The sequence below is a fragment of the Myotis daubentonii genome, chromosome 5, assembly GCF_963259705.1.
Source record: "Myotis daubentonii chromosome 5, mMyoDau2.1, whole genome shotgun sequence".
NCBI lineage: Eukaryota > Metazoa > Chordata > Mammalia > Chiroptera > Vespertilionidae > Myotis > Myotis daubentonii.
The window spans coordinates 3,239,471-3,253,427 of NC_081844.1; the positions used below are offsets into that span (position 1 = coordinate 3,239,471).

At 44.6% G+C, this 13,957-nt stretch overlaps 1 protein-coding gene across 3 annotated transcripts in view; it reads right to left on the minus strand.

Annotated features, from left to right (window-relative positions):
• Positions 1-13,957, minus strand: part of PDE5A (phosphodiesterase 5A) — a 164,490-nt gene that overhangs the window by 46,339 nt on the left and 104,194 nt on the right. The window lies entirely within an intron of this gene.

Genomic DNA, 13,957 nt, shown 5'->3' on the forward strand with positions numbered 1-13,957 from the left:
CATCGTACTGTGATACAGCCTGCAGTTCACACAGCTATTGTTACATAACATGTGACACAGTCTACTAATCACACATCCTACAGTGAGTTATCCTATTGTGACACAGCCTACAGTTCACAACTCCACTGTGACACATCCTACTCTGACATCCTGTGACACAGCGTACTGTTCACACAGCCTACTGTGAAATATTCTGCTGTGACACAGCCTACCGGTCACGCAGACCACTATGACACAGCATACTCTTCCCAAACCTTACTGTGACTTATCCTACTGTGCCACAGTATACTGTTCCCACAGACTACTGTGACAAAGTGCACTAGTTACAGACTACTGTGACAAAGCCTACTGTGATATATCCTACTGTGACACGGCGTACAGTTCACACAGCCATTGTGACATATACAAATGTGACACAGCCAACTGATCACAAAGCCTACTGTGACTTCTCGTATTGTGACACAACCTAGTGTTCACAACTCTACTGTGACACATCCTCCTGTGACATGCTGTAACCCAGTGTACTGTTCACACAGCCTACTGTGACAAAGCCTATTGTGACACATCCTACTGTGACACAGCCTACTGGTCACACAGACCACTATGACACAGCCTACTGTGAGGTATCCTAATGTGACACAGCATACTGTTCACACAGCCTACTGTGACAAAGTGTCCTAGTTACAGACTACTGTGACAAACCCTACTGTGATATATCCTACTGTGACGCAGCCGAATGTTCACACATCGTACTGTGACAGCCTACAGTTAACACAGCCATTGTGAGATATCCTACTGACAGTCTACTGATCACACAGCCTACTGTGACTTATCCTCTTGTGACATCCTGTAACACAGCATACTGTTCACACAGCCTACTGTGTCATATATACTGTGACACACCCAATGGGTCACAGAGCCTACCTTTACATATAGTATTGTGACACAGCCTGCTGGTCACAATTCAACTGAGTACATCCTACTATGACACACACTACTGTTCACACAGCCTACTGTGACATATCCTAATTTGACAGAGCCTACCTTTCACAATTCTAATATGAAACATCCTATTGTGTCACATTCTTCTGTGACAAAGTGTACTAGTTACAGACTACTGTGACAGCCTACTGTGATATATCCTACTTTGAAACAGCCTACAGTTCACACAGCCATTGTGACATAGCCTACTGTGACTTATCCTATTGTGACACAGCCTACTGTTCAAAACTCTACTGACACATCCTACTGTGACAACCTGACAGAGCGTACTGTTCACACAGCCTACTGTGATAAAGCATACTGTGACATATCCTACTGTGACCCAGTGTACTGGTCACACAGAGCACTATGACACAGCCTACCCTTCACACTGCCTACTGTGACATCATACTGTGACACAGCATACTGTTCACACATCCTACTGTGACACAGCCTACAGTTCACACAGCTATTGTGACATAACATGTGACACAGCCTACTAATCACACATCCTACAGTGACTTATCCTATTGTGACACAGCCTACAGTTCACAACTCCACTGTGACACATCCTACTCTGACATCCTGTGACACAGCGTACTGTTCATACAGCCTACTGTGAAATATTCTGCTGTGACACAGCCTACTGGTCACGCAGACCACTATGACACAGCCTACTCTTCGCACACCTTACTGTGACTTATCCTACTGTGCCACAGTATACTGTTCCCACAGCCTACTCTGACAAAGTGCACTAGTTACAGACTACTGTGACAAATCCTACTGTGATATATCCTTCTGTGACACAGCCTAAAGTTCACATAGCCATTGTGACATATTCTGTGACACAGCCAACTGATCACACAGCCTACTATGACTTATCGTGTTGTGACAAAACCTAGTGTTCACATATCTACTGTGACACATCCTCCTGTGACATTCTGTGACCCAGCGTACTGTTCACACAGCCTACTGTGACATAGCCTACTGTGACATATACTATGGTAACAGAGCCTACTGGTCACACAGACCACTATGACACAGCCTACTCTTCATACAGCCTACTGTGACCTATCCTACTGTGACAGCATATTGTTCACACAACCTACTGTGTCATATATACTGTGACACACCCAATGGGTCACAGAGCCTACTGTTACATATAGTATTGTGACACAGCCTGCTGGTCACAATTCTACTGTGTACATCGTACTATGACACACTACTGTTCACACAGCCTACTGTGACATATCCTAATTTGACAGAGCCTACTGTTCACAATTCTAATGTGACACATCCTATTTTGTCACATCCTTCAAGACAAAGTACTAGTTACAGACTACTGTGACAAAGCCTACTGTGATACATCCTACTGTGACACAGCCAACTGATCACACAACCTACTGTGACTTATCGTATTGTGACACATCCTAGTGTTCACAACTCTATTGTGACACATCCTCCTGTGATATTCTGTGACCCAGCGTACTGTTCACACAGACTACTGTGACAAAGCCTACTGTGACATATCCTACTGTTACACAGCCTACTGGTCACACAGACCACTATGACACAGCCTACTGTGACCTATCCTACTGTGACACAGCCTAGTGATCACACAGCCTACTGTGACTTATCTTATTGTGACACAGCCTAGTGTTTACAACTCTACTGTGACTCATCCTACTGTGACATCCAGTTTGACAGCGTACTGTTCACACAGCCTACTGTGACAATGCCTACTGTGGCATGTCCTACTGTGACAGAGCCTACTCGTCATACAGACCACTATGGCACAGCCTACTGTGAGGTATCCTACTCTGACACCGTAGACTGTTCACACAGCCTACTGTGACAAAGTGTCCTAGTTACAGCCTACTGTGACTTATCTTCTTGTGACATCCTGTAACACCATACTGTTCACACAGCCTACTGTGGCATATATACTGTGACACAGCCAATTGGTCACAAAGCCTACCTTTACATACTGTGACACAGCCTGCTGGTCACAATTGTACTGTGTACATCCTACAATGACACACCCAACAGTCACACAGCCAACTGTGGCACATGCTATTTTGACAGAGCCTACTGTTAACAATTCTCATGTGACACATCCTACTGTGACAAAGTGTACTAGTTACAGACTACTGTGACAAAGCCTACTGTTATATATCCTACAGTGACAGAGCCTACCATTCACACATCCTACTGTGAAACAGCCTACAGTTCACATAGACATTGTGACATATCCGGCTGTGACTCAGCCTACTGTTCACAACCCTACTTTGACACATCCTCCTGTGACATCCTGTGATCCAGCATACTGTTCTCACAGCCTACTGTGAGAAAGCATACTGTGACATATCCTACTGTGACACGGCGTACAGTTCACACAGCCATTGTGACATATCCTAATGTGATACAGCCAACTGATCACACAGCCTACTGTGACTTATCGTATTGTGACACAGCCTAGTGTTCACAACTCTACTGTGACACATCCTCCTGTGACATGCTGTAACCCAGTGTACTGTTCACACAGCCTACTGTGACAAAGCCTACTGTGACACATCCTACTGTGACACAGCCTACTGGTCACACAGACCACTATGACACAGCCTACTGTGAGGTATCCTAATGTGACACAGCATACTGTTCACACAGCCTACTGTGACAAAGTGTCCTAGTTACCGACTACTGTGACAAACCCTACTGTGATATATCCTACTGTGACGCCGCCGAATGTTCACACATCGTACTGTGACAGCCTACAGTTAACACAGCCATTGTGAGATATCCTACTGACAGTCTACTGATCACACAGCCTACTGTGACTTATCCTCTTGTGACATCCTGTAACACAGCATACTGTTCACACAGCCTACTGTGCCATATATACTGTGACACAGCCAATTGGTCACAGAGCCTACCTTTACATATAGTATTGTGACACAGCCTGCTGGTCACAATTCAACTGAGTACATCCTACTATGACACACACTACTGTTCACACAGCCTACTGTGACATATCCTAATTTGACAGAGCCTACCTTTCACAATTCTAATATGAAACATCCTATTGTGTCACATTCTTCTGTGACAAAGTGTACTAGTTACAGACTACTGTGACAGCCTACTGTGATATATCCTACTTTGAAACAGCCTACAGTTCACACAGCCATTGTGACATAGCCTACTGTGACTTATCCTATTGTGACACAGCCTACTGTTCAAAACTCTACTGACACATCCTACTGTGACAACCTGACAGAGCGTACTGTTCACACAGCCTACTGTGATAAAGCATACTGTGACATATCCTACTGTGACCCAGTGTACTGGTCACACAGAGCACTATGACACAGCCTACCCTTCACACTGCCTACTGTGACATCATACTGTGACACAGCATACTGTTCACACATCCTACTGTGACACAGCCTACAGTTCACACAGCTATTGTGACATAACATGTGACACAGCCTACTAATCACACATCCTACAGTGACTTATCCTATTGTGACACAGCCTACAGTTCACAACTCCACTGTGACACATCCTACTCTGACATCCTGTGACACAGCGTACTGTTCATACAGCCTACTGTGAAATATTCTGCTGTGACACAGCCTACTGGTCACGCAGACCACTATGACACAGCCTACTCTTCGCACACCTTACTGTGACTTATCCTACTGTGCCACAGTATACTGTTCCCACAGCCTACTCTGACAAAGTGCACTAGTTACAGACTACTGTGACAAATCCTACTGTGATATATCCTTCTGTGACACAGCCTAAAGTTCACATAGCCATTGTGACATATTCTGTGACACAGCCAACTGATCACACAGCCTACTATGACTTATCGTGTTGTGACAAAACCTAGTGTTCACATATCTACTGTGACACATCCTCCTGTGACATTCTGTGACCCAGCGTACTGTTCACACAGCCTACTGTGACATAGCCTACTGTGACATATACTATGGTAACAGAGCCTACTGGTCACACAGACCACTATGACACAGCCTACTCTTCATACAGCCTACTGTGACCTATCCTACTGTGACAGCATATTGTTCACACAACCTACTGTGTCATATATACTGTGACACACCCAATGGGTCACAGAGCCTACTGTTACATATAGTATTGTGACACAGCCTGCTGGTCACAATTCTACTGTGTACATCGTACTATGACACACTACTGTTCACACAGCCTACTGTGACATATCCTAATTTGACAGAGCCTACTGTTCACAATTCTAATGTGACACATCCTATTTTGTCACATCCTTCAAGACAAAGTACTAGTTACAGACTACTGTGACAAAGCCTACTGTGATACATCCTACTGTGACACAGCCAACTGATCACACAACCTACTGTGACTTATCGTATTGTGACACATCCTAGTGTTCACAACTCTATTGTGACACATCCTCCTGTGATATTCTGTGACCCAGCGTACTGTTCACACAGACTACTGTGACAAAGCCTACTGTGACATATCCTACTGTTACACAGCCTACTGGTCACACAGACCACTATGACACAGCCTACTGTGACCTATCCTACTGTGACACAGCCTAGTGATCACACAGCCTACTGTGACTTATCTTATTGTGACACAGCCTAGTGTTTACAACTCTACTGTGACTCATCCTACTGTGACATCCAGTTTGACAGCGTACTGTTCACACAGCCTACTGTGACAATGCCTACTGTGGCATGTCCTACTGTGACAGAGCCTACTCGTCATACAGACCACTATGGCACAGCCTACTGTGAGGTATCCTACTCTGACACCGTAGACTGTTCACACAGCCTACTGTGACAAAGTGTCCTAGTTACAGCCTACTGTGACTTATCTTCTTGTGACATCCTGTAACACCATACTGTTCACACAGCCTACTGTGGCATATATACTGTGACACAGCCAATTGGTCACAAAGCCTACCTTTACATACTGTGACACAGCCTGCTGGTCACAATTGTACTGTGTACATCCTACAATGACACACCCAACAGGTCACACAGCCAACTGTGGCACATGCTATTTTGACAGAGCCTACTGTTAACAATTCTCATGTGACACATCCTACTGTGACAAAGTGTACTAGTTACAGACTACTGTGACAAAGCCTACTGTTATATATCCTACAGTGACAGAGCCTACCATTCACACATCCTACTGTGAAACAGCCTACAGTTCACATAGACATTGTGACATATCCGGCTGTGACTCAGCCTACTGTTCACAACCCTACTTTGACACATCCTCCTGTGACATCCTGTGATCCAGCATACTGTTCTCACAGCCTACTGTGAGAAAGCATACTGTGACATATCCTACTGTGACACGGCGTACAGTTCACACAGCCATTGTGACATATCCTAATGTGATACAGCCAACTGATCACACAGCCTACTGTGACTTATCGTATTGTGACACAGCCTAGTGTTCACAACTCTACTGTGACACATCCTCCTGTGACATGCTGTAACCCAGTGTACTGTTCACACAGCCTACTGTGACAAAGCCTACTGTGACACATCCTACTGTGACACAGCCTACTGGTCACACAGACCACTATGACACAGCCTACTGTGAGGTATCCTAATGTGACACAGCATACTGTTCACACAGCCTACTGTGACAAAGTGTCCTAGTTACCGACTACTGTGACAAACCCTACTGTGATATATCCTACTGTGACGCCGCCGAATGTTCACACATCGTACTGTGACAGCCTACAGTTAACACAGCCATTGTGAGATATCCTACTGACAGTCTACTGATCACACAGCCTACTGTGACTTATCCTCTTGTGACATCCTGTAACACAGCATACTGTTCACACAGCCTACTGTGCCATATATACTGTGACACAGCCAATTGGTCACACAGCCTACCTTTACATACTGTGACACAGCCTGCTGGTCACAATTCTACTGTGTACATCCTACAATGACACACCCTACAGGACACACAGCCAACTGTGGCACATGCTATTTTGACAGAGCCTACTGTTAACAATTCTCATGTGACACATCCTACTGTGACAAAGTGTACTAGTTACAGACTACTGTGACAAAGCCTACTGTTATATATCCTACAGTGACAGAGCCTACCATTCACACATCCTACTGTGAAACAGCCTACAGTTTACAGAGACATTGTGACATATCTGACTGTGACACAGCCTACTGTTCATAACCCTACTTTTACACATCCTCCTGTCACATCCTGTGACCTAGCGTACTGTTCTCACAGCCTACTGTGACAAAGCCTACTGTGATATATACTACGGTAACATAGCCTACTGGTCACACAGACCAGTATGACAAAGTCTACTCTTCACACAGCCTTTTGTGATGTATCCTACTGTGACACAGCATACTGTTCACACAGCCTTCTGTTTCATATATACTGTGACACACCCAATGGGTCACAGAGCCTACCTTTACATATAGTATTGTGACACAGCCTGCTGGTCACAATTCAACTGAGTACATCCTACTATGACACACACTACTGTTCACACAGCCTACTGTGACATATCCTAATTTGACAGAGCCTACCTTTCACAATTCTAATGTGAAACATCCTATTGTGTCACATCCTTCTGTGACAAAGTGTACTAGTTACAGACTACTGTGACAGCCTACTGTGATATATCCTACTTTGAAACAGCCTACAGTTCACACAGCCATGGTGACATAGCCTACTGTGACTTATCCTATTGTGACACAGCCTACTGTTCAAAACTCTACTGTGACACATCCTACTGTGACAACCTGACAGAGCGTACTGTTCACACAGCCTACTGTGATAAAGCATACTGTGACATATCCTACTGTGACCCAGTGTACTGGTCACACAGAGCACTATGACACAGCCTACCCTTCACACTGCCTACTGTGACATCATACTGTGACACAGCATACTGTTCACACATCCTACTGTGACACAGCCTACAGTTCACACAGCTATTGTGACATAACATGTGACACAGCCTACTAATCACACATCCTACAGTGACTTCTTATCCTATTGTGACACAGACTACAGTTCACAACTCCACTGTGACACATCCTACTCTGACATCCTGTGACACAGCGTACTGTTCATACAGCCTCCTGTGAAATATTCTGCTGTGACACAGCCTACTGGTCACGCAGACCACTATGACATAGCCTACTCTTCGCACACCTTACTGTGACTTATCCTACTGTGCCACAGTATACTGTTCCCACAGCCTACTTTGACAAAGTGCACTAGTTACAGACTACTGTGACAAATCCTACTGTGATATATCCTACTGTGACACAGCCTAAAGTTCACACAGCCATTGTGACATATCCTAATGTGACACATCCAACTGATCACACAGCCTACTATGACTTATCGTATTATGACACAACCTATTGTTCACACCTCTACTGTGACACATCCTCCTGTGACATTCTGTGACCCAGCGTACTGTTCACACAGCCTACTGTGACATAGCGTACTGTGACATATACTATGGTAACAGAGCCTACTGGTCACACAGACCACTATGACACAGCCTACTCTTCATACAGCCTACTGTGACGTATCCCACTGTGACACAGCATACTGTTCACACAGCCTACTGTGTCATATATACTGTGACACACCCAATGGGTCACAGAGCCTACTGTTACATATAGTATTGTGACACAGCCTGCTGGTCACAATTCTACTGTGTACATCCTACTATGACACACTACTGTTCCCACAGCCTACTGTGACATATCCTAATTTGACAGAGCCTACTGTTCACAATTCTAATGTGACACATCCTATTTTGTCACATCCTTCAAGACAAAGTGTACTAGTTACAGACTACTGTGACAAAGCCTACTGTGATATATCCTACTGTGACACATCCTACAGTTCACACAGCCATTGTGAGATATCCTACTGTGACACAGCCAACTGATCACACAGCCTACTGTGACTTATCGTATTGTGACACAACCTAGTGTTCACAACTCTACTGTGACACATCCTCCTGTAACATCCTGTAACCCAGCGTACTGTTCACACAGCCTACTGTAACAAAGCCTACTGTTACACATCCTACTGTGACAGCCTACTGGTCACACAGACCACTATGACACAGCCTACTGTGAGGAATCCTACTGTGACACAGCATACTGTTCACACAGCCTACTGTGACAAAGTGTCCTAGTTACAGCCTACTGTGACTTATCTTCTTGTGACATCCTGTAACACAGCATAGTGTTCACAGAGCCTACTGTGCCATATATACTGTGACACAGCCAATTGGTCACAAAGACTACCTGTACATCTTGTGACAAGCCTGCTGGTCACAATTCTACTGTGTACATCCTACAATGACACACCCAACAGGTCACACAGCCAAGTGTGGCACATGCTATTTTGACAGAGCCTACTGTTACCAATTCTCATGTGACACATCCTACTGTGACAAAGTGTAATAGAGACTACTGTGACAAAGCCTACTGTGCGATATCCTACAGTGACAGAGCCTACCATTCAAACATCCTACTGTGAAACAGACTACAGTTCACATAGACATTGTGACATATCCGACTGTGACACAGCCTACTGTTCACAACCCTACTTTGACACATCCTCCTATGACATCCTGTGACCCAGCGTACTGTTCTCACAGCCTACTGTGACATAGCCTACTGTGACATATACTACGGTAACATAGCCTACTAGTCACACAGGCCACTATGACAAATTCTACTCTTCAGACAGCCTATTGTGACGTATTCTACTTTGACACAGCATACTCTTCACACAGCCTTCTGTGTCATATATACTGTGACACACCCAATGGGTCACAGAGCCTACCTTTACATATAGTGTTGTGGCACAGCCTGCTGGTCACAATTCTACTGTGTACATCCTACTATGACACACACTACTGTTCACACAGCCTACTGTGACGTATCCTAATTTGACAGAGCCTTCTGTTCACAATTCTAATGTGACACATCCTATTGTGTCACATACTTCTGTGACAAAGTGTACTAGTTACAGACTACTGTGACAGCCTACTGTGATATATCCTACTGTGAAACAGCCTACAGTTCATACAGCCATTGTGACATATCCTACTGTGACTTATCCTATTGTGACACAGCCTACTGTTCAAAACTCTACTGTAACACATGCTACTGTGACATCCTTACACAGCGTACTGTTCACACAGCCTACTGTTATAAAGCTTACTGTGACATATCCTACTGTGACACAGTGTACTGGTCACAAAGACCACTATGACACAGCCTACCTTTCGCACAGCCTACTGTGACGACTTATACTGTGACAAGGCATACTGTTCACACATCCTACTATGATACAGCCTGCAGTTCACACAGCTATTGTGACATAATATGTGACACAGCCTACTAATCACACATCCTACAGTGATTTATTCTATTGTGACACAGCCTACAGTTCACAACTCCACTGTGACACATCCTACTCTGACATCCTGTGACACAGCGTACTGTTCACACAGCCTACTGTGAAATATTCTGCTGTGACACAGCCTACTGGTCACGCAGACCACTTATGACAGAGCCTACTCTTCACAAACCTGTGACTTATCCTACTGTGCCACAGTATACTGTTCCCACTGACTACTGGGACAAGGTGCACTAGTTACAGACTATTGTGACAAAGCCTACTGTGATATATCCTACTGTGACACGGCGTACAGTTCACACAGCCATTGTGACATATCCTAATGTGACACATCAACTGATCACACAGCCTACTGTGACTTATCGTATTGTGACACAACCTAGTGTTCACAACTCTACTGTGACACATCCTCCTGTGACATGCTGTAACCCAGCGTACTGTTCACACAGCCTACTGTGACAAATCCTACTGTAACACATCCTACGGTGACACAGCCTATTGGTCACACAGACCACTATGACACAGCCTAATGTGAGGTATCCTAATGTGACACAGCATACTGTTCACACAGCCTACTGTGACAAAGTGTCCTAGTTACAGACTACTGTGACAAACCCTACTGTGATATATCCTACTGTTACACAGCGTACAGTTCACACAGCCATTGTGACATATCCTACTGTGACACATCCTACTGATCACACACCCTACTGTGCCATTTATACTGTGAAACAGACAATTGGTCACACAGCCTACCTTTACATATAGTATTGTGACACAGCCTGCTGGTCCACAATTCTACTGTGTACATTCTACTATGACACACACTCCGGGTCACTCAGCCTGTAGCATATCCTATTTTGAAAGGGCCTACTGTTCACAATGCTACTGTGACACATCCTATTGTGACATCCTGGGACACAGCGTACTGTTCACACAGCCTACTGCGACAAAGCCTACTGTGACATATTATACTGTGACACAGCCTACTGGTCACACAGACCTCTATCACAGCCTACTCTTCACACAACCTACTGTGCCATATTTCCTGCGACACAGCCAATTGGTAACACAGCCTACAGTTACATGTAGTATTGTGAACAGCATTCTGGTCACAATTCTACTGTGTACAGCCTACCATGACACAGCTTCCTGGTCAAACAGCCTACTGTGACACATCCTATTTTGACAGAGCCTACTCTTAACAATTCTAATGTGACACATCCTACAGTGACAAAGTGTACTAGTTACAGATGACTGTGACAAAGCCTACTGTGATATATCCCACTGTAAGACAGCCTACCTTTCACACATCCTACTGTGACACAGCCTACTGGTCATACTTGCTAGTATGACATATCCTACTGTGACACCGCCAAATGATCACACAACCTGCTGTGACTTATCGTATTGTGACACAACCTAGTGTTCACAACTCTACTGTGACATATCCTCCTGTGACATTCTGTGACCCAGCGTACTGTTCGCACAGCCGACTGTGATAAAGACTACTGTGACATATCCTATTGTGACACAGCCTACTGGTCACACAGACCACTATGACACAGCCTACTGTGTCGTATCCTACTGTGACACAGCATACTGTTCACACAGCGTACTGTGACAAAGTGTCCTAGTTACAGAGTACTGTGACAAAACCTACTGTGATATATCCTACTGTGACCCAGCCGAATGTTGACACATCCTACTGTGACACAGCCTATAGTTCACACAGCCATTGTGAGATATCCTACTGTGACAGTGTACTGATCATACAGCTTACTGTGACTTATCCTCTTGTGACATCCTGTATCACAGCATACTGTTCACACAGCCTACTGTGCCATATATACTGTGACACAGCCAATTGGTCACAAAGCCTACCTTTACGTATTGTGACAAGCCTGCTGGTCACAATTCTACTGTATACATCCTACTATGACAGACCCTACTGTTCACACAGCCTAAAGTGGCACATGCTATTTTGACAGAGCCTACTGTTACCAATTCTCATGTGACACATCCTACTGTGACAAAGTGTACTAGTAACAGACTACGGTGACAAAGCCTACTGTGATATATCCTACAGTGACAGAGCCTACCATTCACACATCCTACTGTGAAACAACCTACAGTTCACAGAGCCATTGTGACATATCCGACTGTGACACAGCCTACTGTACACAACCTTACTTGGACACATCCTCCTGTGACATCCTGTGACCCAGCGTACTGTTCTCACAGCCTACTGTGACAAAGCCTGTTGTGACATATACTACGATAACATAGCCTACTGGTCACACAGACAATTATGACAAAGTCTACTCTTCACACAGTGTATTGTGACGTATCCTACTGTGACACAGCATACTGTTCACACAGCCTTCTGTTTCATATATACTGTGACACATCCAATGGGTCACAGAGCCTACCTTTACATATAGTATTGTGACACAGCCTGCTGGTCACAATTCTACTGTGTACATCGTACTATGACACACTACTGTTCACACAGCCTACTGTGACATATCTTACTGTGACACATCCTACTGGTCACAAAGACCACTGTGACACAGCCTACTCTTCACACAGCCTACTGTGACTTATCCTACTGTGACACAGCATACTGTTACACCGCCTACTGTAACAAAGTGTACTAGGTCCAGACTATTGTGAAAGCCTACTGTGATAAAACCTACTGTGACACTGCCTACCGTTCACATATCCTACTGTGACACAGCCTACAGTTCACATAGCCATTGTGACATATCATACTGTGACACAGCCTGCTGATCACACAGCCTACAGTGACTTATCCTATTGTGACATCCTGTGACAAAGTGTACTGTTCACACAACCTACTGTGCAATATCCTGCTGTGACATAGCCTACTGGTCACACAGACCACTATGAAACAGCCTACTCTTCACACACCCTACTGTGACTTATTCTACTGTGACACAATATACTGTTCCCACAGCCTACTGTGACCAAGTGTACTAGTTACAGACTACTGTGATAAAGCCTACTGTGATATATCCTACCTTGACCCAGCCTACAGTTCACACAGCCATTGCGACATATCCTACTGTGACACAGCTTACTGATCACAGAGCCTATGGTGACTTATCCTATTGTGACACAACCTAGTGTTCACAATTCTACTGAGACAATCCTCCTGTGACATCCTGTGACCCAGCGTACTGTACACACAGCCTACTGTGACAAAGCCTAAGGTGACATATACTACGGTAACATAGCCTATGGTCACACAGACCACTATGACAAAGCCTACTCTTCACACAGCCTATTTTGATGTATCCTACTGTGACACAGCATACTGTTCACACAGCCTTCTGTGTCATATATACTGAAACACACCCAATGGGTCAGAGCCTACCTTTACATATAGTGTTGTGGCACAGACTGCTGGTCACAATTGTACTGTGTACATCTTACTATGACACACACTACTGTTCACACAGCCTACTGTGACATATCCTATTTTGAC